General features: G+C 40.1%; 1 protein-coding gene across 1 annotated transcript in view; it reads left to right on the plus strand.

Annotated features, from left to right (window-relative positions):
* Positions 1 to 234: 234 nt before the first annotated feature.
* Positions 235 to 23,660, plus strand: part of FARSB (phenylalanyl-tRNA synthetase subunit beta) — an 896,824-nt gene continuing 873,398 nt past the window's right edge. Inside the window, exon 1 of the mRNA XM_050752079.1 lies at positions 235 to 244. The gene's annotated coding sequence lies outside the window, so the exon portion shown is untranslated. The remainder of the gene's footprint in view (positions 245 to 23,660) is intronic.

The following is a 23,660-nucleotide window of genomic DNA, read 5'->3' on the forward strand; positions in this document are numbered from 1 at the left end:
CACTGCTGTGAGAATCTAATGCTATCATTGATCTGACAGGAGGCAGAGCTCAGCCCATAATGCTTGCCTGTTGCTCCTGCCATTCATCTCCTGCTGCGTGGCCTGGTTCCTACAGGCAAAGGGCTGGTACCAGTTCACAGCCTGGGGGTTGGGGACCCCTGGCCTAAGAGATCACCTCCTAACTGCTCCCCCTAGAAGGCCTACTTTTTCCCCAGAGTCTTCTCAGATCCCCAATACTGAGGGGGGTTCCCACCAATTTTCTAATGAAGGATCCCACCCCAAGATTGTCAGGCACACCTCTTCCTTATTCAACTAGCTCCATGCTATACCCGCCTCTGTCTGAGAAAGTAAGCCCAACCAGTACCACTGGAAGTGGAACCCCATATCAACCCCTAAAGTCAATCCTGTGCCCATGTGTCCATTGAGGGAGGTAGCTGATAGGAATGGGGGAACACTCAGAGTACATGTGCCGTTTTCTCTAATTTGGCTTTATAAAAGGAAAAATTTGGTCGGCTTTCAGAGGATCTAGAAAAATTTATGGAGGAGTTTAAGCTGACCATGTTCTTTAATTTAACTTGTCATGACTTACTAATATTTCATCCACTTGCTGTGCTGTGAGAAAAGAGTGAATTAAAAAAGGGGTGATTAAGCCAGTCAATTATGACAAGGTTAGAGAAATAACTGAGGGAAAAAATAAAAATTTTGCCCTGTTTCAGGGTCATTTGGTTAGAGCACTCAGGAAATATATTAACGCAGGCCTAGGCTCTCCAAAAGGGCAAGCTCTCTTGGTTATACATTTTGTTACACAATCTGCCCCTGACATTAGGAGAAAGCCATGAAAAGCAGTAATGGGACCTCAAACCCCTATTGTCAACTTTTAAACATAGCCTTTAAAGTTTACAACAATAAGAGGCCAGGTGCAGTGGCTCACACCTGTAATCCCAGCACTTTGGGAGGCCGAACAGGTGGATCACTTGAGGTCAGGAGTTCGAGACCAGCCTGCCTGGTGAAACCCTGTCTCTACTGAAAATACAAAAATTAGCTGGACATGGTAACATGTGCCTATAATCCCAGCTACTCGGGAGGCTGAGGCAGGAGAATCACTTGAACTCAGGAGGCAGAGGTTGCAGGGAGCTGAGATTGTGCCACTGCACACCAACCTGGGCAACACAGTGAGACTCCATCTCAAAAAAGAGAGAGAAAAAAGTTTACAACAATACAGACAGAGCAAAAAAGGTGAAAAAAAGAATTAAAACAGGTAGACAAAAAGCACAATTGTTAGCAGTTGCATTAAACCCCCTGCCGTCTCAGAATTACCCATCCCAAGAAAGTGTTATGAGATTGGCATTTGGGAGACCCAGACAGGAGCCCCTGACTTGGTGACCACTGGGTCAGAATCAGTGTGCCTACTGTAAACAAAAGGACCATCGACAATGAGACTGTCCTAACTGTTCCCTGTGATAGAGAGAAAAAGACTCCCCATTAATACTACAGTTAACCTTCTTACATTGGCCCCAAAGAGCTACCTTGCTCAAGTAAGTTTAAAGGGGTCTTGGACCCTTGACGAGACAGACAGCTTCTCGCAGTGGCAAAGAAGTGGCCACCTTAACATTTTTCTTCAGTGTCTTCACTGCTGGGTGAGCTCTATGGCAGCTTGGGGACTCCAGGGTCTCCTTTTGAGCAACATGGTTTACCCTGTCCCTTCCTTACTTGATGCTGTGGGATCCTCTTCCCTGCTTCGTCCTGTCTTCTATACCTATTAGGGCAAGCAAAGTTTCTGGATTTGTCATCAACATTCTATCTTTTGATCTATCCAAAAATCTCACAGTCAACTCCCCAGACCTCCTAGCCAACCATAGTGATCCCAAAGTACCCAAACCCCCACACTTGTTATATAGAACTCACCTCCACTTAATGGATTCCATGTGAACACCCCCTGCCTCTATTACCTGGACTTGGGAAGTTGGGTATCTATATCTCCACTTGATATGGTTTGACTGTGTCCCCACCCAAATCTCATCTTGAATTGTAGCTCCCATAATCCTTGCATGTCATGTGAAGGACCCAATGGGAGGTAACTGAATAATAGGGGCAGTTTTTTTTCCATGCCGTTCTGGTGATAGTGAATAAGTTTCATGAGATCTGATGGTTTTATAAAGGGCAGTTCCCCAGCATATGCTCTCTTGCCTGCCGCCATGTAAAACATGACTTTGCTCCTCCTTTGCCTTCTGTCATGATTAATCTCCCCAGCCAGGTGGAACTGTGAGTTCATTAAACCTGTTTTTTTTTTAAATAAATTACCCAGTCTTGGGTATTTCTTCATTGCAGTGTGAAAATGTACTAATACACAAGTGCACTAATGATTCTATATTTTGCACCCACTGTTGTGTTAATGACCCAAAAGGGGAGTTTCTCTGTGATACTGTAAACCAACTCTAGTTGCCAAGTTCCCAACGCTGCAGCAAAGTAAATGGAATTCCACTTGTAAGTGAGAAGACCATATATGGTGCCTTCTCCTGGATCTGAACATAAAGGGGAAAAAAATAATTGCCTAATCTAGATGGTGGACATACCAAACCCTTCTGGAAAGCAAAGATTGTTCCACCACCCCAATTGGAATAGGGAAAGAATATATAGACTGAACTTGGCAGTGATAGATAGACATCATGCCCTGTAGGGCCTCTATTTTTGCTTCAAATGTGCTCATTTTTGTTGTGGCCTTGAATGGAAAAATTCACACTCTGTAACCACTCCCAACTACATAGGGAGACACCTGTTCTTTTAGGAGTAGCTTTCCCTTGTATATAAAGAACTTGGAACAGAGGTGAATTTACATTGACTACCCTTGCCCCTCAAGGGGTCAAAGTCTAACCCCACAGGACCCAGGAATACCAGAAGTAAATGAAGAATTGGATTAATTCTGGCAGAAACTGGGGCAGCAATAGGACTAGTAGCACCTTGGGTTGGCTTTGCCTACCATGAGTCAACCATAAGAAAACTTAACTCAAACCCTAAAATCCTTAGCCACAAACACAAATCAGGCATTAAAGGGAATTGAAGAGTCCCTTGACAATGTGGCAAATGTAATTCTCAATAAAAGACTAGCATTGGATTATTTACTAGCTACACAAAGTGGAGTCTGTGCAGTTATTAATAAAACCTGCTGTACTTATATTAACAACTCTGGAAAGATTGAGGTTAACAGTTGAAAGACCCTATGAGCAAGCTACCTGGTTACATAGATAAAACCAGGGCACTGACCTCAGCTATATCTGGTTGACTATCAAAAGCGCCTTCCCTCCCAGCACTTTGGAGGCCAAGTCAGGTGGATTGCTTGAACTCAGGAGTTTGAGACTAGCCTGGGGAACATGGCAAAACCCCATTTCTACCAAAAACTTAGCTGGGCATAGTAGCACATGCCTGTGGTCCCAGTCACTTGGGAGGTTGAGGTGGGAGGATTGCTTGAGCCTGGGATGTGGAGATTGCAGTGAGCCAAGATTGTACCATTGCACCCCAATCTGAGTGACAGAATGAAATTCCATCTAAAAAAAAAAGTGCCTTCAAATTCTCATCTGGATTTTACCTCTCCTAGGACCTCTGATAATTGCCTTCTTATTACTAATTTTTGGCTCTTGTTTAACTTCTTGGTAAAGTTTGTGTCTTCTAGATTATAACAGTTCCATGTAAAGAAAATGCTGGGACAAAGTTTCCCATCCATCCCATCTACTGATCTGAAGAATGAAAATGTCCTGATTCCGGACCCCTTAGATCAGGTGTTCAGAGAGTTTTGCTCCTCCAGTGCTAGGCAGGGCCACTCTTTTGCACCTCTTAAGGTTAAGGAAGAAGAGTATCTAATCCCTGAGGGGGAAATAAGGTCAGAGGCAAACTCAACTCTGGAAGTAGGGCTTGAGCTCTGGACCAGGTTGAAGACTAGCCACAACAGGGAAGAGATGAAAGCACCTCCTCATGAGACATGCTCACCAGTTCCATGTCAGTTTACCAGTGCCATGGGCACACCCAGAAGTTACTGCCCCTTTCCGTGGCAACGACCTGATGACCTGGAAGTTACCATTCTTTTTCTAGAAATGTCTGCATAATCTGTCCCATAATTTGCATGTAATTAAAAGTGGGTACAAATATGACTGCAGAACTGCCTCTGAGCTGCTACTCTGGGCACACTGCCTATGGAGGTAGCCCTGTTCCACAAGGAGCAGTACCTCTCCCGCTGCCATGCAATGGGGCTTCAATGAAAGTTACTGACACCACCGGCTCACCCTTGAATTCTTTCCTGAGTAAAGCCAAGAATCCTCCCGGACTAAGTCCCAGTTTTGAGGCTTGCCTGCACTGTGTCACTACCATTTCTTATTTTGTCTTGGTTAATTCTACCTCTCCACTGAGTAGAAAGTTTCTTAATAACAGGTACCTTGCCTTGGGTCTCCCACAGTGCCTAGCAGTGGTGTTTTTGTTTGCTTTTGGCAGCACAACCCCTGTCCTCAACTTACTGAAATGAGGTCCAGGTAGTTCAATCCTCCAAAGAAAAGAAAGATCTATTTTGAATATACTACTCTTTTTCTTCCCCGTGGCTCCTCCTTCCTTTCCAGAGACTTATGAAAAACAATAAATAAGGTACTGAAAAGCCCTGACCTTGTTTTCTAGACTCATCCTGGGTTTTTTTAGGACTTGTTCATGTGTTTCATTTTTGGTGGTCTATGTCTTACTCTTGCACTGAAGGTCTTACTGGTTACATCATAAGTACCAAAAAGTCAGAGAATGTCCAATTTAGACACAAAGGATCAAAAATCCCAATCTTCTCCTCCAGTCCATGAGGAATCTAGGATATGCCTGATTGCCCCAAGAAGACATAGTTCATACAGATAATGTTTTAAAACATATTTCAATGTGTTTCACTCTTTTGTATTAACTTCAGTATGACCTTCCCCTGCTCCAGACCTGTTCTTTCTGAGACATCCATTTCCTTCAGAGGATTAGGATTTTTAAAGCAAGCTTACAAAAAGAAAGATGACCCATTCTGTTCTTGCATACAAAGTGGAATTTTTAGTCTGCAACCATAAAATTATTTCTTAGAAGCCAGGTTTCACAGAAAGAGAAAATTATTTTAGAAATTCCTATAGCTAGCATTAACCTATGATGAGCCAAGCCTGACGTTTAAATGACAGAATTTCTTCCATAGTATTGAGACAAGATTTATCCCACCATTAAGACTGCACCATGAGGCTTGGTGTTCCCAGGAGATAAATGGGGACTGGGGATGTGCCTAAGCACAGTCTGTAACAGAAAGGTAGATGAGGTGAAATCTTGCCCTTTTGTACTGGCAAAGTGTGGGAAAGAGACAGTGAGAAAAGAATCAGCTTTTTCTACATGAAATGCCACCTTAACATTTACTGTCTTTAAACCACCACCATTTATCTAGGTCATGATTCTGCAGATCATCAAATTGGGTTTACTTCTGCTAAGTAGTTTAGTCTCAGCTGGGCTCACTCCTGTGTCTGGGATCAGCTGCCTGATAGACTGGTGGCTGCTAGACTAGGGTGATCTCAGCTAGGCCTGCTGGGATTGCTCTCCTTGGATTGCTTATGTGGTGGTGACCATATTCTGGGGCAGAAGACTGAGGCACAGATGACCTTTTCAGGCCTAGAGGCAGAAAGACATGATATCACTTCTGATTAATTTTGTTGGTTAAAGCCAATCATCATGCTAACCAGAGTCAAAGGGTAGAGAGAGAGAGACTCCCCTTCTTGGTGGGAAAAACTTCAAAGTCACATTGCAAAGAAGCATGAAAGGAAATAATCGTGGCCATTTTGGTTAATGATTTTCCACAAGGATCATGATTTGTCACTACCTGGTACCTCTTCCTTCTGCTACTGGAAAGTGTTACTAAATAGAATGAGAGGAAGATAGAAACCAAAGGAACTTGTCCTGACTCAGGTTTGGGTTTCTAGGAGGATTCCCCAGCACTGTTGTTGGGAGAGCAAAGGGTATGACCTACTGGTTCAGAGGGAAGCTTTGAGTCTAAACTCCTGAGTTTTCTCCTGATTCTTTGGTGATAACAGGGGAAGGTGTCCAAAAGTGTCAGCCTGCCCTGTAGAGGGCAGCTGGTAATGCTGGACAGTAACTTCTCGGATAGGTCATTGTGCTGGGGTCAAAATGAGTCTGTGCCAAAGATGGCAGGGACAGCACCTAGGCCAGGAATCAACTGAGAATCACAAGCAGACCCCAGGTGATGCCATGATACCTGGCCATACTGAAAGAGGATAAACCACGAACCCTCTGGCTATAGACCTTAGCAACAAATTTCAGAAAGGTGAGCAGTGACCAGTAAACATTGGAAAATTCCACTGCCAGCAATCCAGCAAGTACCCAAAGAATAACCTAAGAATCCCCTTTATGTATCCCATTCATACATCTTTAGAAGAGTGGGAAGGAAGACTAAACATCTATCTGAAAGGTTGATATGGTTTGGCTGTGTCCCTACCCAAAATCTCATCTTGAATTGTAGCTCCCATAGTCCCCACGTGTCATGGGAGGGACCTGGTGGGAGGTAACTCAATCATGGGGGCGGGTCTTTCCTGTGCTGTTCTCATGATAGTGAATAAGTCTCACGAGATCTGATGGATTTATAAAGTGGAGTTCCCCTGCACATGCTCTCTTGCTTGGCACCACTAAGATGTGACTTTGCTTCTCCTCTGCCTTCCGCCATGATTTTGAGGCCTCCTCAGCTATGCTGAAGTGTGAGTCCATTAAACCTCTTCCCTTTATAAGTTGCCCAATTTCTGGTATGTCTTTATTAGCAGCATGAGAATAGACTAATACAAATGCATGGTTCAAACCAGAAGAAACTGAGATTTTAAGTGTAAATTTTTTTCTTGCCTAACTCAGAGAAAGCTACAGAGAAAGATTTGAATTTCCTCATTACAAAGAAATGATAAAGGTTTAAGGTGATGCATATGCTAATTTCCTTGATTTTATCATTATTCAATTTACACATGTATTAAAATATCATGTTGTATCCTGTAAATATGTACAATTATGTGTCAATTGTAAAAAGAATAAAAGTAAAATAAAAGATGACTCTCAGAATGTTACCTCAAAATCAAAACAAAACCAAACGAAAGCAACAGCTATATTTTCTTTGTGCAGCTCCTTTGTCAAACAGACTGAAATAGATAACGTACAAATGTGAAAAAATTTGATTTGTCTCCAACCATTACCCTCAACCACACTCAGATGAATCAGCCTTTTAGGTAGAACTGATAGCTTTCTTGTCACTTTGAATTAATAAAAAGTCTAATCCAAATAAGTTCATTGTCTTGGAGGTGCCAAAGATTTCTTAAAGGGGACATGAAACATATAACCATGAAAATATTAATAAATTAGACTCTATTAAAATTAAGAACTTCTGTTCATCAAAAGACATCATTAAAAGGGAATAAAAAAGTAACTTACCAAGTAAGAGAAGATATTCACTTAAGAATATGGAGATTCGTATGGATTCATATCCAGAATATATAGGGAAGCCCTATATGTCAGTAAGACAGCTGAATAGAAAAATGGATGAAAGATTAAAAAATATTTCAAAAAAGTAAGTACTCAGATGGCCAATAAACATGTGCAAAGTTATTTAACTTTATTAGTCATCAGAAAAATGCAAACTAAAACTATGAGATATTATTACACAACCATTAGAATATCTCAAATGAAATAGAAACTACCAAGTATAAAATTAAGATGTAAAACAATAGGCCTTCCATACGGCTCCTTAAAAAACTATTTGATAACTGATATAGTTTGGATGCTTGTCCCCTTAAAATCTCATGTTGGGTGTGATTCTCAGTGTCGAAAGTGGGGCCTGGTGGGAGATGTTTCAGTCATGGGGGTGGATCCTTCATGAATGGCTTGGTGTCCTTCTTGCATTAATGAGTGAGTTAATGTAAAGTCTCGTTGTTTAAAAGAGTGTGGCACCTCTCCCCATGCTCTTGCTCCCCCTGGCACCATGTGATGTTCTGGCTCCCCTTGGCCTTCCTCTGTGATTGTAAACTTCCTGAGGTCCTCACCAGGAGTAGATGCTGGCACCATGCTTCCTATACAGCCTGCAGAAACTCGAGGCAAAATAAACTTCTTTTCTTTGTAAATTACCCAGTTTCCGATATTCTTCTATAGCAACACAAATGGACTAACACAGTAACATATGTCCAAACTGAAGATATGACCCAAAATTCCACTCCTGGGTACATATTGAACAGAAAAGTAAGCATATTTTCCACAAAATACACATAGTAGAATAATCATTGTAGTACTATATTTGATACGTCTAAGCCAGAAGTTATTTTATGCCCATAAACAATAGAATAGATCAATTGCAGTCTAGTTATATAATAGAATATTTTACAAAGGGGCAAATACATGATCTACTAATACAAGTAAAAACAAAAAAATGATTCTCAGCAACATAATGTTGAATGAAAGGAGTCAGATCCAAAATATACTGTATGATTTCATTTGTATGAAGTACAAAAACAGGTGAAACTAATGTATGTTGCTTAAATTCATGATATTGATTACTCTAGAGGGAGCAACCTTTGAGAGTGGAAAGGAATAAGGGAGTATCTGGGGATTGGTAATATTTTGCTTCTTATCTGGATGTTGGTCACATTGGTGTGTTCAGTTTGTGAAAATTTAGCAATCTATACACCTCAGTGTAGTTTTTAAAGTAGGTGTATCATATTTCAGTAAAACGTTTTCAAAAGTCTGGTTCAGACCAATTTTAAATTGTAATCTCATACTTCTTTATCCCTTCCCCAACACAGCTTTGACTTACTTGAGGCTAAAAGTTCCAAGTAGGGAGAGAATTTGGATGACTTTCTAAAGGTACCTGTGCCACCCTTTCTAGTATCAACTCCTCTGGGGTTGGAGAGATGGAAGATGAGATAGAAGTAAAGACAGCACCATTTTATTTTCCTTAACTGGCCATGTGATTGCACTATTGTTGATGGCCATTGCTTTTCTGGCCAGTTTGATCTTTTCCGTCACCCTTGGTGCAGCAGGGAAAGTGCTTGTTCTCAGAGGCATGCACATGAGTCCATTTGGAGGCACTGAGCCATGAGGTTTTCCTATTGCACAAGTTCCCTGGCACAGAAGACCTAGCTTTGCCTCTTTCATCATCACCCCCAACTGTTATCCCCAGAGTCACACCCCGCAGCCTCTTGCCTCACCTCCCAGGGTTTCTGGCTCACAGAAAGACATTTCGTGCCTGATTGTCTTCTGCAGTTGTATTAGTCTGTTCTCACACTGCTAATACAGACATACTTGAGACTGACTAATTTATAAAGGAAAGAGGTTTAATTGACCCACAGTTCCACATGGCTGGGGAGGCCTCACAATCATGGTGGAAGGCGAATGAGAAGCAAAGGCACATCTTACATGATGGCGGGCAAGAGGGCTTGTGCAGGGGAACCCCCATTTATAAAACGATCAGATCTCATGACACTTATTCACTACTACAAGAACAGTATGGGTGAGACTGCTCCCATAATTCAATTATCTCCACCTGGCCCTGCCCTTGACATGTGGGGATTATTACAGTTCAAGGTGAGGTTCGGGTGGGGATATAGCCAAACCATATCAGCAGTTCTAGTTAATCCACAGAAAAGGTGCAGGCTGCTCCCTTTCTCCAGCTTGCCATTTATCTCTAATTTTCTTATCCTCTGGTAGGACAGACAATGGATCTGAGTAGCCTAAGCTTATGTCCAATTTGAAACCCATGCTACCCCTTCTAAAGGCACTGCAGATATTGATGAATGGATAAAGAATGGCACTTCAGATACTTGTGAATGGATACTTATGAATGGAGAACTCTTTCTTCAAGCTCTTTTGTGGTAGGGAGAACAATTATTTCCTTCCTCCTTACAAAGACATCCATCTCCTAATCTACAGAATATTTGAATATGTTACATCACATGGCAAGGAGGAATTAAGGTTGCTAATCAGCTGACCTTAAAATAAGGAGAGTATCCTGGAATATTTAGCAGACCCAGTGTAATCACAAAGGTCCTTAAATGTGGAAGAGGGAGGCAGGGTAATTAGTGTCAGAGCAATGGAATGTGAGAAAGACTTGACTGGCTATTGCAGGTTTTGAAGGTGAAGAAAGGGCCCACGGACCAGGGAATGTGGGCAGACTGTAGAAGCTGGAAAAGGCAAGGAAACAGATATTCTCCTGGAGCCTCCAGAATGCAATGCAGCTCTGCCAACACCTTGATTTCAACCCAGTGGATCCATCATAGACTTCTGACCTCCAGAACTGTAAGGTAATAATTTGTATTGTTGTTAGCCACTAAGTTTGTGGTTGTTTGTTACAGCAGGAAGGGTAAACTAATGCACTTTCTTTTAGTTTGCAGGAAGAATGGATATAATCCCCTCCCAAAAGCTATGCAATTTCCTATAGGTGGGGTAAAGGCCCAGGATTTCAATATGCTTTTCTCTTCTTTACCCTCTGGCCCCAACTTCTCTCATGTTTATCTCCTAGAGAGGTGTATTAGTCTGGTCCCACATTGCTATCAATAAATACCTGAGATTGGGTAATTTATAAAGAAAAGAGGTTTAACTGGCTCATGGTGATACGGGCTGTACAGGAAGCGTGGTGCTGGCATCTGCTCAGCTTCTGAGGAGGCCTCATGAAACTTACCATCACAACAGAAGGTGAAAGAGAAGCCAGCACTTCACATGGGCTGGAGCAGAAGGAAGAGTGAGAGGGTGGGGGAGGTGCCGTACACTTTTAGACAACCAGCTCTTGTGAGAACTGACTCACTATACAGTACCAAGGGGAGATGGTGCCAAACCATTCATGAGAACTTTAACCCCATGATCCAGTCACCTCCCACCAGGACTACCTTCAACACTGGAGATTATAATTCCACATGAAATCTGGTGAGGAAGCAGATCTGAACCATATCATTCTATCTCTGTCCCCCAACTCCAAAATCTCATGTGCCTCTCACACTGTGAAATACAATTATGCCTTCCCAACAGTCCCCCAAAGTCTTAACTCATTCCAGCATTAACTTAAAAGTCCAAACTCAAAAGTCTCATCTGAGACAAGGCAAGTATTTTCCACCGATGAGCCTATAAAATCAAAAACAAGTTAGTTACTCCCAAGATATAATGGGAGTACAGGCATTAAGAAATACCCCCATTCCAAAAGGTAGAAATTCACCAAAAGAAAGTGGTTACAGGCCCCATGCAAGCCTGAAACCCAGCAGGGCAGTTATTGTATCTCAAAGTTCCACAACGGTCTCCCTTGATTCCATGTCTCACATCCGTGACATGCTGGTATGAGGGCTGGGGTCCCAATGTCTTGGGCAGCTCTGTCCATGAGGCTTTGCAGGGTTCAGCTCCTGTGGCTAATCACAAGGGCTGATGTTGAGTGCCTGAGGCTTGTCCAGGTGCAGGGGGCAAGCTGTCAGTAGATTGTGACAGACCCCATTGTGGCCCTCTTTCCACAGCTCCAAATGGCAGTGCACCAGTGGAGACTCTGTATGGGGGCTCCAACTCCACATTTCCCCTCTGTGCTGCCCTGTAGAGGTCCTCCATAAGGGCTTCTGCCTGGACATCCAAGCTTTTTCATACATCTTCTGAAATCTAGGCTTCTAAGCCTCAGTTATGACACTCTATATGCCCAAAGGCTTACCACCACATGGAAGCTGCCAAGGCCTGTGTCTTTCACCCTCTGAAGCAGAGGCATGAGCTGTACCTGGGCCCCTTTTAACTCCAGCTGGAGCTGAAGTAGCTGGGAGGCAGGGAGCAGTGTCCCAATGCTGTGCAGGGCAGTAGGGCCCTCGGCCTGGCCCACTAAACCAAACTTTCCTCCTAGGCCTCTTAGCCTGTGGTGGGAGGGGCTGCCTAGAAGGTGTCTGAAATGTCTTCAAGGCCTTCTCCCCATTGTCTATTAGCACTTGTCTCCTCTTTACTTATGCAAATTTCTGCAGCTTGGTTGAATTGCTCCCTTGAAAATGGCATTTTCTTTGCTAACACATGGCCAGGCTGTAAATTTTCCAATCTTTTATGCTGTTCTTTTCTTTTAAATATAAGTTCCAGTTTCAGGCCATTTCTTTGTTCACACATATAAGACACGGGTTGTTAGAAGCAGCCAGGCTATCCTGAACGCTTTGTTGCTTAAAATTTCTTCTGCCAAAAACCCTAAATTGTTACTCTTAAGGTTAAAATTCCACAGATTCCTAGAGCAGGGACATAATACAGCTGTTATGTACGTCCATGTGAAGAGACCACCAAACAGGCTTTGTGTGAGCAATAAAGCTTTTTAATCACCTGGGTGCAGGTGGATCGAGTCCAAAAAAAGGAGTCAGCAGAGGGAGATGGGGTGGGGCAGTTTTAAAGGATTTGGGTTGGTAGTGGAAAATTACAGTTAAATGTGGTTTTGTCTTGCGGGCAGGGGCAGGGGTCACAAGGTGCTTGGTGGGGAGCTCCCGAGACTCATTGTCCAGAAGAAGGAATGTCACAAGGTCAATTGATCAGTTAGGGTGGGGCAGGAACAAATCACAATGGTGGAATGTCATCGTTAAGGCAGGAATTGGCTGTTTCACTTCTTTAGTGGTTCTTCAGTTGCTCTAGGCCATCTGGATGTATATGTGCAGGTCACAGGGGTTATGATGGCTTAGCTTGGGCTCAGAGGCCTGACAACAACTAGACTCTTCGCTAAAGCACAGCAAAAGTGACCTTTACTCCAGTTCCCAGTAAGTTCCTCATTTCAATCTGAGAGCTCCTCAGCCTCAACTTCACTCTCCATATCACTATCAGCATTTTGGTTACAACAATTCAACAAGTCTCTTGGAAATTCCAAACTTTTCCTCAACTCCTTGTCTTCTTCTGAGCCCTCCAAACTGTTCCAATCTCTGTCTGCCCATTACCCAGTTTCAAAGCTGCTTCCACATTTTCAGGTATCATTATAATAACGCCCCACTCCTCAGTACCGATGTTCTATATTAGTTTGTTCTTGCATTGCTATAAATACCCGAGACTGGATAATTTATAAAGAAAAGAGCTTTAATTGGCTCACATTTCCACCAAATGTACAGGAAGCATGATGCTGGCATCTGCTTGGCTACTGAGGAGTCTTCAGGAAACTTACAATCATGGCAGAAGGCAAAAAGGGAGCCAGTGCTTCACATGGCTGGAAAAGAGGAAGAGAGATAGGGTGGAGGGGGGTGCCACACACTTTTAAACAACCAGATCTGGTGAGAACTCACTCACTATACATTACCAAGGAGGCATAGTACTAAAGAATTCATGAGAAGTCCACTTCCATGATCTAATCACCTCCCACTAGGCCTACCTCCAAGACTGGGGATTACAGGTCAACATGAGATTTGGTAAGGACATAGATCCAAACCATATCAGGGGATGGGAGAGGAATTGGAGAGGAAGAAGATAGGAGATAGTGGCTGGGGGTAGCCGTATCTGTTTAACTACATTGTTGTTAGCTCTGGAGAAGTTGTCTGGTCTTCGTTTTTTGCAGCTCTTTTTAGGATGCAGTTACTTTCAGTATTTCAAGCCTCACTGTGGCTCTCTGTGTCCAATTCCAGGGCAACAGGGTAAGTCCAACAATAAGCTGTCACTTGGCATAACTGAGTAGTGGCATGCACGTTAAAATTTTTGACTATATATCACATATGTAATCTACATGGCTTGGGGCACGGATTCAAATCAGTTTTTTTCCTGCAATTAATAATTTATTATCATTTTTAGTGATAAATATGTATATATAGTTTAAAAGTCTAATACTAGTATGAGATTAATAACTTAAGAAAGCAGTGCCTTGCCTATATCTCAAGAAGAATCATCCAACATCCAGTCCAGTGCTTGAGAGCTGGGTGGGGCAGGAAGCTGACTGACTGGCTCTTTGGTATCCACATTTCCACTCATGACTCTTGTTTTCAACCCCATGATGCACTGCTCCCTCAGCTTGCCTCTCCAGGAAAGTTACCTTAGTCAGTGTCTGGGAGTGCAAATTTAGGGGTGTGAGTGCTCAATCAGCTAGGTCCTGTGTTCCCAGCTCCACATCCCAGGCTTATTCAGAAGATTCTGATCCCTCTTATCACTGTGCCTTTGAGGGTCTATGGCATGAATCAGCTTGCCTGTCATTGCCATTGCCTCCATCCCTAAAAGACAGTTTGGCTTCAACATTTCTGCTCTGCTAAATCAGTTATGACTCATCTATCTATTTTCCAACTTCCAAAATTCTGTTGACAATCTGGCCTTCCCTCTTCTCTTCTCCTGCACTCTTGTCTTTGTAGACAAGCATAAAATTATTACCCTATATCCTTTAACTGTTATTGAAAGAGGTTCTGGGATGGAGCAAAGAATAAGCACACATGATCTGTCTGCCATATTCTTCCACAAATCTCTTTCCTTTATTTCTTAAAATCCTTAAGTTGTGTATGAATATTACCTGCAGGAAATAGTGCATGCATAAGAATTCTACTTCTTTGGATTAAAAACAAGCTATTCCTCTCATTTTGAACTGTTTCAAAATTGCCTATAATCTATGTGATTCAATGAATCTATAAAGCTTGTGTGCTCCCAGTAGCAACCGAGATAAAGCAGCAAGTGTGGCTGCCATTGGGGTCAGTTGGCAGCACCTGGTTGCCATGGTCACGGGCTCTTTAAAAATGGAGCAAATACTTAATGAAACACTATATCCTTCTCCTCAGCACTAGGCATTTATAGTATTCAAATATTTACAGGTATAGCAGACTCACTGAGTTTCAAAAATATAAAAATGGTCTTGCTTCCTAAAAAGCATACATTTGCTACTGGCAGTAAAAAGGACTTAAATAAATCAAATTCTTGCTTTTGACAAGCAGATGCTAAAAGAAAACTAAAATATCATCTTCTAGGATTTGATTTTAGTTTACTTTCAGAGATCATTCACTTCCCTACCAAAAGACTGACTTCATTTTTTAAAATTAGTTATGGATTACGTCCAATTTGGTGAATAAGGATCCTACAATCTTGCTCTCTGCTTATTTACACTTAATATTAGTGACTATTAACATTAAATATAGATGTATTCTATGTCACCACAGATGGAGATTTCCATTTGAGATATCTTAGACTTTCAAATGACTTAGCAAACATCAACCAGCCAATCGTTTTTCTCCAAAGATCCTTCTGCTGTGCTTTGACTCAGAGAGCCTAGAAAATTCTGAAGTGATGCTTCATTAGAAAAATGTAGTAAATTCCAGAGAGGAACATAAGGAAAATGTAATTCTCTAGGTAGATTTATTTTTCTCTTTTCAATTGTGGAAAGTTATGAGGAGGTAATAAATTGGAGGACAGTTTTGTGGTTGATTGAAGTTTCTCTGCTGCTTTCTGAGACAACTAGAACAGCTCAATGCAAACACACATTCTAACATTTATCCCAGGCAAAAATTATATAATATATTTTAATACTGAAATTAGGAGAAAAGTCGTTACTTTGCAGTCTATTGGTCTCTAGATGACGGGAAAAGATGAGCTCCCTCTGGTGGTGAACTTAACAATAATAATAATAAACAAATGTTATTGTTTCATAACTCAAAGACCAGATTGAACTTAAAAGATCATTCAATTGTCAGCAAGAGGCATCCTCCAAATTACCATTTTAGATTATTTCCCAGGCTCTGGATGAGGGAAATAGGTCAACACAGAATATTTATCCTTTTATTTGACTAGAGTCTTCTGGGATTTGAAGTAAAAAGGTGACTCAAAAATCCAGGGGTAAATGTTTTGTCATCTAGTGCCTCTCTCTCATTCACTCACTCTCTCATTGAGTGTCCCATATAGGGAAATATGGGAATCTTGTGGACTGAAGCTGTAATGCTGAGAAACTGACCTATTCTCCACCATCATTGTAGTTAATGGTGAATTGGCATATCCTTCTGTGTCTTTGTGGTAGTTGGAGGAAGGATTCATTGGTATTAACTTATCTTCCATTATGTACAGCCAGCAGGATTTTACCCTGTTCTCTTGACTTTGTATAAAGGCATAAAATTGTATACATTATATACTTTTGCTGTTATTGAAGGAGGTTCTGGAATGGAGTAGAGAAAAACAAATGTGATCAGTCTGCTTTGTACACCATCTCTCCCATTTTAATTAAAAAAGTATTTTTATACAGTATTGCAAAGAGGTTCATATGTGATATATACTTTATATTTGGCTTTGAAAAATATGAAATTGGAACATCTAATAGAGGCTACCTTATAAAGTAATTATCTATAGTAAGTTCTCCCTCTGGGCAGCAGCTTTCCTTTTTAGTTCTAAATTTAAAGCCTTGAATGCAGGTTTTATCACTCAGTTTTCACATACATAAAATAACTAGAATGAAGACTATGAATTCACAATTACTCAAGAATCTATTCTTCTTTACAGCTTCTTGTGTTAAATTATTTAATTTATTCTATAAATATAGTTATTAAAATAAAAATTTTTAGGCTATCATTGAAAGGAAAGAGTAAAAATTTTAAGGCACCAATATTTTTGTGAAAATTAAATTTCAATGAGGAGTATATATTACTTTGCAGCATGATTGTGCATACATTAAGCATTCAGTAAATTCTCTTTCTCTTTTTTTAAATTCTGACAGCAAAAACATTCTGGCTACCACGATATTTTTCTTTCTCAAAATAATATTCTTCAAGTTACACTTTGATCCTGTCAAAATAAGACAAACAAATAAAAAACACCTGTCTTTGATATTATTTTGACTTGAAGACTTAAAGTCGATTCCATCAAACTAAGACAGACACATAAGGAATCATATTCTGTCAGAATTATGGGAAAAAAGAAAGTCATTTTGATGAGAATTGAAATGTGATTTTCCCTTTCTTTTTTTTCCTGTCAGAGTAAGGAAAAGACTGAGAGGCATATAATTTGAAATTTCTATATATCATACCATATATATCAGAAATGTAAACCATCAGGGCTTGAAACTGAATGCAGTGGTTGCAAGAGCTGGCTGTGCATCAGAATAACCTGGGGAGCTCATTAAAATCACAGAATCCTAAAGTTGCCTCCAGAGGGTCTAATGCAGCAGGTCTAGGGTGAGGCCAAGGTATCAATGCTTTTGGCAAGTGTCCTCCCATGACTCAAGCAGGGGCCCGCTGGCAATATTCCAGAACCATTCTTCTCCATGGCTACCCCTTCTTGACTCTGAAATTCACATCCAAATAACAATAACTATAGATATTGCCACTTTGTAAGAGGACCATTTCTTGGCCATCGTACAGGAGGAGCACTGCCCCATTACTCTCCATTGCCTAATCTTGTGTATCAGTCAGGATAGGCTTGGCTATGCTGTGGTAACAAACAGCTCCAAATTTTTATTGGCTTTAAGTAATGAAAGTTATTTTTTTATGCACATTAATTTTCCAAGCATGACAACACTTTAGCCAAGGCACCTTCCATGTGGTGGCTCAGCACTTCAGTTTTCTCTATCTCATGACACCTTCAAGTCGACATGTTCTTTTCTAATTGCAACATCAAAGGAAGAAAGAGCTGGAGAGCTGAACACCAGCCATCCAATACTTTAGCTTGGCAGTCACATTGCCATTCCACTCACATGTTATTGGCTAGAGCTAGTCAAATAACAATGAATGACTTCAAGAGGGTGGAGAAGTACAACCTACATATGCTCAGAAATACAGGAAATCCAGATGTTTATATTAGCAATGTTTATCCTTTTGCCTATCTCACTCACCTATTTCTTATATCTTCTCCATCCATTTGTTCATTCGATTTGTTTATTCTTATCTGTCTTCTCACTAGATTGAAAAGTTTTTGAGATAAGAATCTTTATTTTATCACCAATGACTGTTACTCTGCCTCGGTTATGATGAGCATATAAAGAAATGGATAAATACGTGCAGAAGGAGGGTTACTGAATAGAATTCAGTCAGTCATTTAAATTAGGATAATAAGGGGGAAAACATCCCAGATACAATAACTGTTTGTTTCTTTAGCCTGTTTATTTCTTTAGTTAGTTGATTAAACATTCATTGAGTACCTATATTCTTCAAGGCACACAAAACTGATTGTACCAATATAATCATAATTACCCCTCAGATTTACAGTATCCACTGGAAAAGAGGGTTATAAAATACTATAATATTGTCATCTAATGATAAACTGGCAGTGATTACCTGTCTCACAAAAGCTTCATTATTTTCTAGACAATCCACACTAAGATTCCTCTCAACAGCAATCTCCCCAGAAGAACTTACAATATGATTCAATTACGTAAAAACTCTTAGGAATATATCTACAAAGTCAACCATGGTTTCAGTAATGCTTTTTTTCTCTAGAGGTTCTCAGTGGGAGAAAGGAAATCCAGCCAGAGAACTCTAGGAGCCATATTGGTTCTTCAGTGTATTTTATCTCATTTCTAAACTCCCTCTAGTGCCCAAAAAGAATACAGTCCATTGATATTGGTAGTGAATACCATGCCATCAATTTGAAAGCAGCAAATGAAACATTTTAAATATTCTTTTGAAAAAGACAAGATAAATATTTTAATTGAAAACTGTGTTAAAATGCTATTCCTAATTTTTTTTTCAAACACAAAAAAGTATCTGAAAGGAAATAAACACAAATGGCTCATTAGCTCACTCTAACCACCTTTGCTATTAAAATAATTGCATACAGTGTATGAACATGGTTAGAAATTCAAACAGTATGGGAAGACACAAAACAAAGATAGAAAGCCTCCTTTCTCTCCACCTTCAGTCTTACTCCTCTAAAGTAATTCCCATTAAAATGTCTGATGATTAATTTCAGGAAAAGTAGACAATCATATGCATCTTCAAGCATGTATAGATCTATATATTGCCTTTTAATAAATTATATAAAAGGTATCAAATTATATAAGACATTTTGTACCTTAATCTTTATGCTTGGTCTTAGTTGTATTTCCGTATCACTACCTATAAATATACCTATTTTTCCACAGTTCCATAATATTCCTCCATTTGGTTACACTCTAGTTTCATAGTCTCATGTTGATAAACATTCTACTACTAGAAATAACCCTGTACTGAACATGCCTGTACATATGTTTTGTGAACAAAGTTTTTGGGTATACCTAAAGATAAATGGAAATTTCTGAGTCAAAGAGTGCAATATCCATAGTGGGGGTTTTTGGTTTGTTTTTTGTTTTGTTTTGTTTTTAGAAACAGGGTCTCATTTTGTCATCCAGGCCGGAGTGCAGCACATGATCATAGTTCACTGCAGCCTTGATATCCTGGGCTCAAACAGTCCTTCCCCATCAACTTTCTGGAGTAGCTAAGACTGCCCAGCAAAATTTTAGTTTTTTTGTAGAGAGGGGGCCTCACTATGTTGCCCCAGGCTGGTATTGACTCCTGGCCTCAAGCAATCCTCTCATCTTGACCTCCCAAAGTGCAGGGAGGCCAAGAGTGAGCCAACCGCATCTGGCCAAGATTCATAATTATGAAAATATTACTAAATTATCCTCTAAAGAAGCTATACCAATTATTTTTGGAGGTGTTAGCTTTTTATTGCCTATTTTGCTATCTTAAACATGAAATTAATGGTAGTGGAGAAATGAAGAAATATTTAGTCAATTTGGAATCCCAAGTTCAGAAATTTTTGTTTGTAATAGGTTTTCCTGAAGTTTTAACAAATGAAGTCTCAATTTAGAGCTTTTGTTTAGAATGTAAGTAAAGTAGCCTATATAATTCTGGGTGGATCTTTGGTACAATAAGGTATATGATTGTCTTGTATTCAAAGGTACAGACTTTTCAAATGTAAAAGGATGTTTTAAACTTTTCAATAAACGAAGGTTCTTGACATTAATTTAATTGAAGATATGTTTAGTGATAAAAAAACACCATTCCAAGTATGGTAAAATTTTCTCTTTTGCATTTTTACATGAGATATTAAAATGTTCCTATTTAAACTCAAAATCTATTCACTGGGAATTTTTGCCTACTTAATGTTACATATACTTTGGAAAATCTTATTTGGTAGAAAAACATAATTCACTTAAACTTTCAACAAATGAGCTTTTATAATGCATGTCAATTTAAGTGCATATATATTTAATACTTCTCTGAAAAAAGAAAGGTCATATTACTATTGTGTGCCTATGCTTATCTATATTTACCGTTGTGTGCATTTATTTTACTTTTGTTAAAGTCAAACACTAATACAAACTGCCTAGTCACTACATTAACTAAAGCAAGTATGAAGATTTACAAGTGAAATGAACAAAGGTTTATGTCAAGCAGCTATATGTAATTTTTATTCACAAATATCAGCAGTAATCCACCAAATAATATTCTCCTCTACATACATTAGGATTTGGTGCCTGAGCAGAATAATGTCTATTTCTAGGACTTTATCCAGATAATATCCATGCACTCATGCTCATATATAACAGTCAATCAAAACTTTCTAGTCCAGACAATATGAACCAGCCTTATTTACTAGCTACCTGAAAAACTTTCTTTTATGGGCTGCATGTCTGAAATTCAAATATTAAAAAGAAATAAAAATAAAAAAATAGATTGTATATGACATTTATACACAGATCTATGTACCCACATATTGTTTATCAGCTGTACTAATCTATTAGGGCTTCCATAACAAAATACCAAAATTAGGGTGGCTTAAACAATAGACATTTATTTTTCCAGCCTCTCAGTACTAGAGGCTGGAAGTCCAAGATCAAGGTGTTGGCAGGGTTGGTCTCTTCTGAGGTCTCCCTCCTTGGCTTACAGATGGCCACCTTCTTGCTATGTCTTCACATGGCCTTTTCATGGTGAGTGGGCCTCCCTAGAATCTCTCTCTCTGTGTCTTCATATCCTCTTCTCATAAGGACACTCATCAGATTAGATTAGGGCCCACTCAAATGTACTCATTTAATCATCTCTCTAAAGGCCCTATATCTAAGTATAGTCACATTTTAAAGTACTGGGGGCTAGGACTTCAATATGTGAATTTGAGGGGAAGCACAATATCAATTTACCTCAAAGCCCATAACACCAATCTACCTCAAAAATAATCTACAATATTACAAATAATATGAAGAAAGGTATTTGCCTACACCAGAGGTTTAGGTAATGTTAATAAACAAGAATGATCTTGTGAATGGATAGGATAAATTAGAAATTATTCACACTTGTTCTATAGTGTATAGAAGAGTATAGTATAGTATAGTATAGTATAGTATAGTAGAGTATAGTATAGTATAGTACAATACAGTATAATATACTTTCAACAGTGGCTGAAAGCCCAGGTTCTGGAGCTATTAGTTATGACTGTGAATTACACAATTTATTAACTATTATCTTAGGCAAAATACTAAAGGAACCTTTTTTTCCCCCCTGTTTCCTAGCCTTGAAAATGGGAATAAAAATCATGCCTCCCTCATGTGGATTGTGCTGGATTGAGTCCATACAGGTAAAATGCTTAAAACAGCATCTGGCATGTGGTATAGGCTATAAGTCTTTGCTAATTTTGTTGTTGCTGTTAAAAATTAACTAACCTGCATTTAATACCTGGAGAATTTCTGTAGATCAGAGCGAATCAAGCAGAAAATGATGAGCAGGAATGGTATGAAAGAGACCAAGGTGGTATATATAAGACAATTTTTGCTTTTATCAGGAACATGGTGATATTTTAGGGGTGCAAGAGTGAAATCTTGAAACTTGGAACAGCCTGACATACGGTAGGACATTTAGATGAGGTCATTTTGACATGACATTTTGACAGCAGTGACATTTTAATGTGATCATTTTATCTTGGACATGTAAAGCAGCTGCTTCAAAATGTAAGTGCCCTGTTTTATTACCAAATAAAGGGGGCAAAGCAGACCCCTGACTGCTCCTCACCTTTGCAAAGCATTACTCCTTGACACCCATCCCCTCCCTTCTTGGCTTGTCCCTTGCGTGGACATGTCAGTGTTGTGCTTATTTTTATTCTTCCTAATTTAACTCATAATAAGTACTTATGCCATTGCAATAAAAATATTAAAAATATCAAAGATTCTTAGAATGTTTTCCACCTGTTTTTCCTCACAGTATACTTTGGAGCACAAGCATTGCTAGATGTGTTGGGGTTTTTTGTTCCTGCTAACGTGCAACCCTTCAAAACAAGTATTTCAAGGAAGTGGCAGTCAGGTGAGCTGCAGTTCAGTTCAAATGCAATAAAGCTCTGAACCAAAGATTAGTTTTCAACCAGCCATTAATCAAAACCAAAGACAACTCTGCTACCTTTCATAGAAAATTGTCAACTACAAATTGGCACTAGCAAAATCATTAAATCACTCTTCTGCCTCTAAAGAAAATATAATAAAACATAATTTCAGAAAATGATACTCATTAGAAATTGGACAAAAATTGATGGGCTGAATTTATGTAATGACTAAACGGTAGGAAAACTGTCATATCATTCTTATGAATTTTTACAATCAAATACCTAGACTACCCTGTGACAGTATACACATGAGACGGCATTTTTTGGAGTTGTGTGCTGTGGTAGCCTAAATGCAAGATTCCTATACTACTCGTTTGTCACTGATACTGTGGGGTCTCTGCAGACCCTCACCTTATGCATCCAAGTTCTCTCCTCCTTGTCAGGGTGGGTTTTGAGGTGGACAAATCTGAGAATCAATGTTCATAGGAAAATGGCACGTCTCTGGTTTAACGTGCTGGTAACCCTTCATGTGTCAAGACTTCTTTTGTATGTGTTTAACACAAGGGAAGTGTTTTTAAAAAATAAGAAAGGCAGGCTAGGCCAGTGTTCATACATTGCCCGTCTTAAAAATCACTTGATTCCAGGGCAAATTTTAAGGCAAAGTTCAGCAGAAACGTCTCTAAAAACGGAAACACACCTCGCTACGTTTGTTTCTGCTTCTGAAGAGTCCAGAAAGCAAAAGAAGGCATATAAATCTTTCCCCTGGGCTGAAATGATGCAGCCTGGCTCATGGCACAGCGTAGGGTTAGCAAGTCCTGTGGGTCACAACTTGCCGAGCCATGAACTGAGGATTTGTTTGTTGCCTGAAGTAAAAGACTACAGAATCAGGTCATGCCTTCTTTTTATCCTTACGTTGTTTTGAAAAAAGTCCCTTCCAGATGTGTCCCCAGCTTCCTCCGGGAGGTGGTCAAAGGCCTGCCCTGGTACCCGGGGACCATTATCTCATCTTTCTCTGCTCCTACCTTGTTATCTTGCTGCCCACACCAAGCTGCCCCTGTGCCTGTGACCCTGAGCCAGCTCTGCCTGCAGGGGACCACTGTCACTGTTGGGAATTGCCCTTATTCCTCCTCTGCAGCTTCCAAAGCACCGGGCTGGCCCTTCTAATGCTTCACATCACAGTTCAAAGCTGGTGTATTATCAAGACTATTAACTATTCACAAGACCCTCTGAAGGCTTGGAAGAGAGATAGAGGAGGGCCAGGGGAGAGGAGAGAGAGAGAGAGAGAAGCATCCAAATCCGCAACCCTCCAAAAACAGCACACAAGAAGCATTTGAAAAATCACCCGCATACTGGCCAGGCGCAGTGGCTCATGCCTGTAATCCCAACACTTTGGGAGGCCGAGGTGAGCGGATCATGAGGTCAGGAGTTCGAGACCA

Source organism: Macaca thibetana, chromosome 12 (assembly GCF_024542745.1).
Source record: "Macaca thibetana thibetana isolate TM-01 chromosome 12, ASM2454274v1, whole genome shotgun sequence".
NCBI lineage: Eukaryota > Metazoa > Chordata > Mammalia > Primates > Cercopithecidae > Macaca > Macaca thibetana.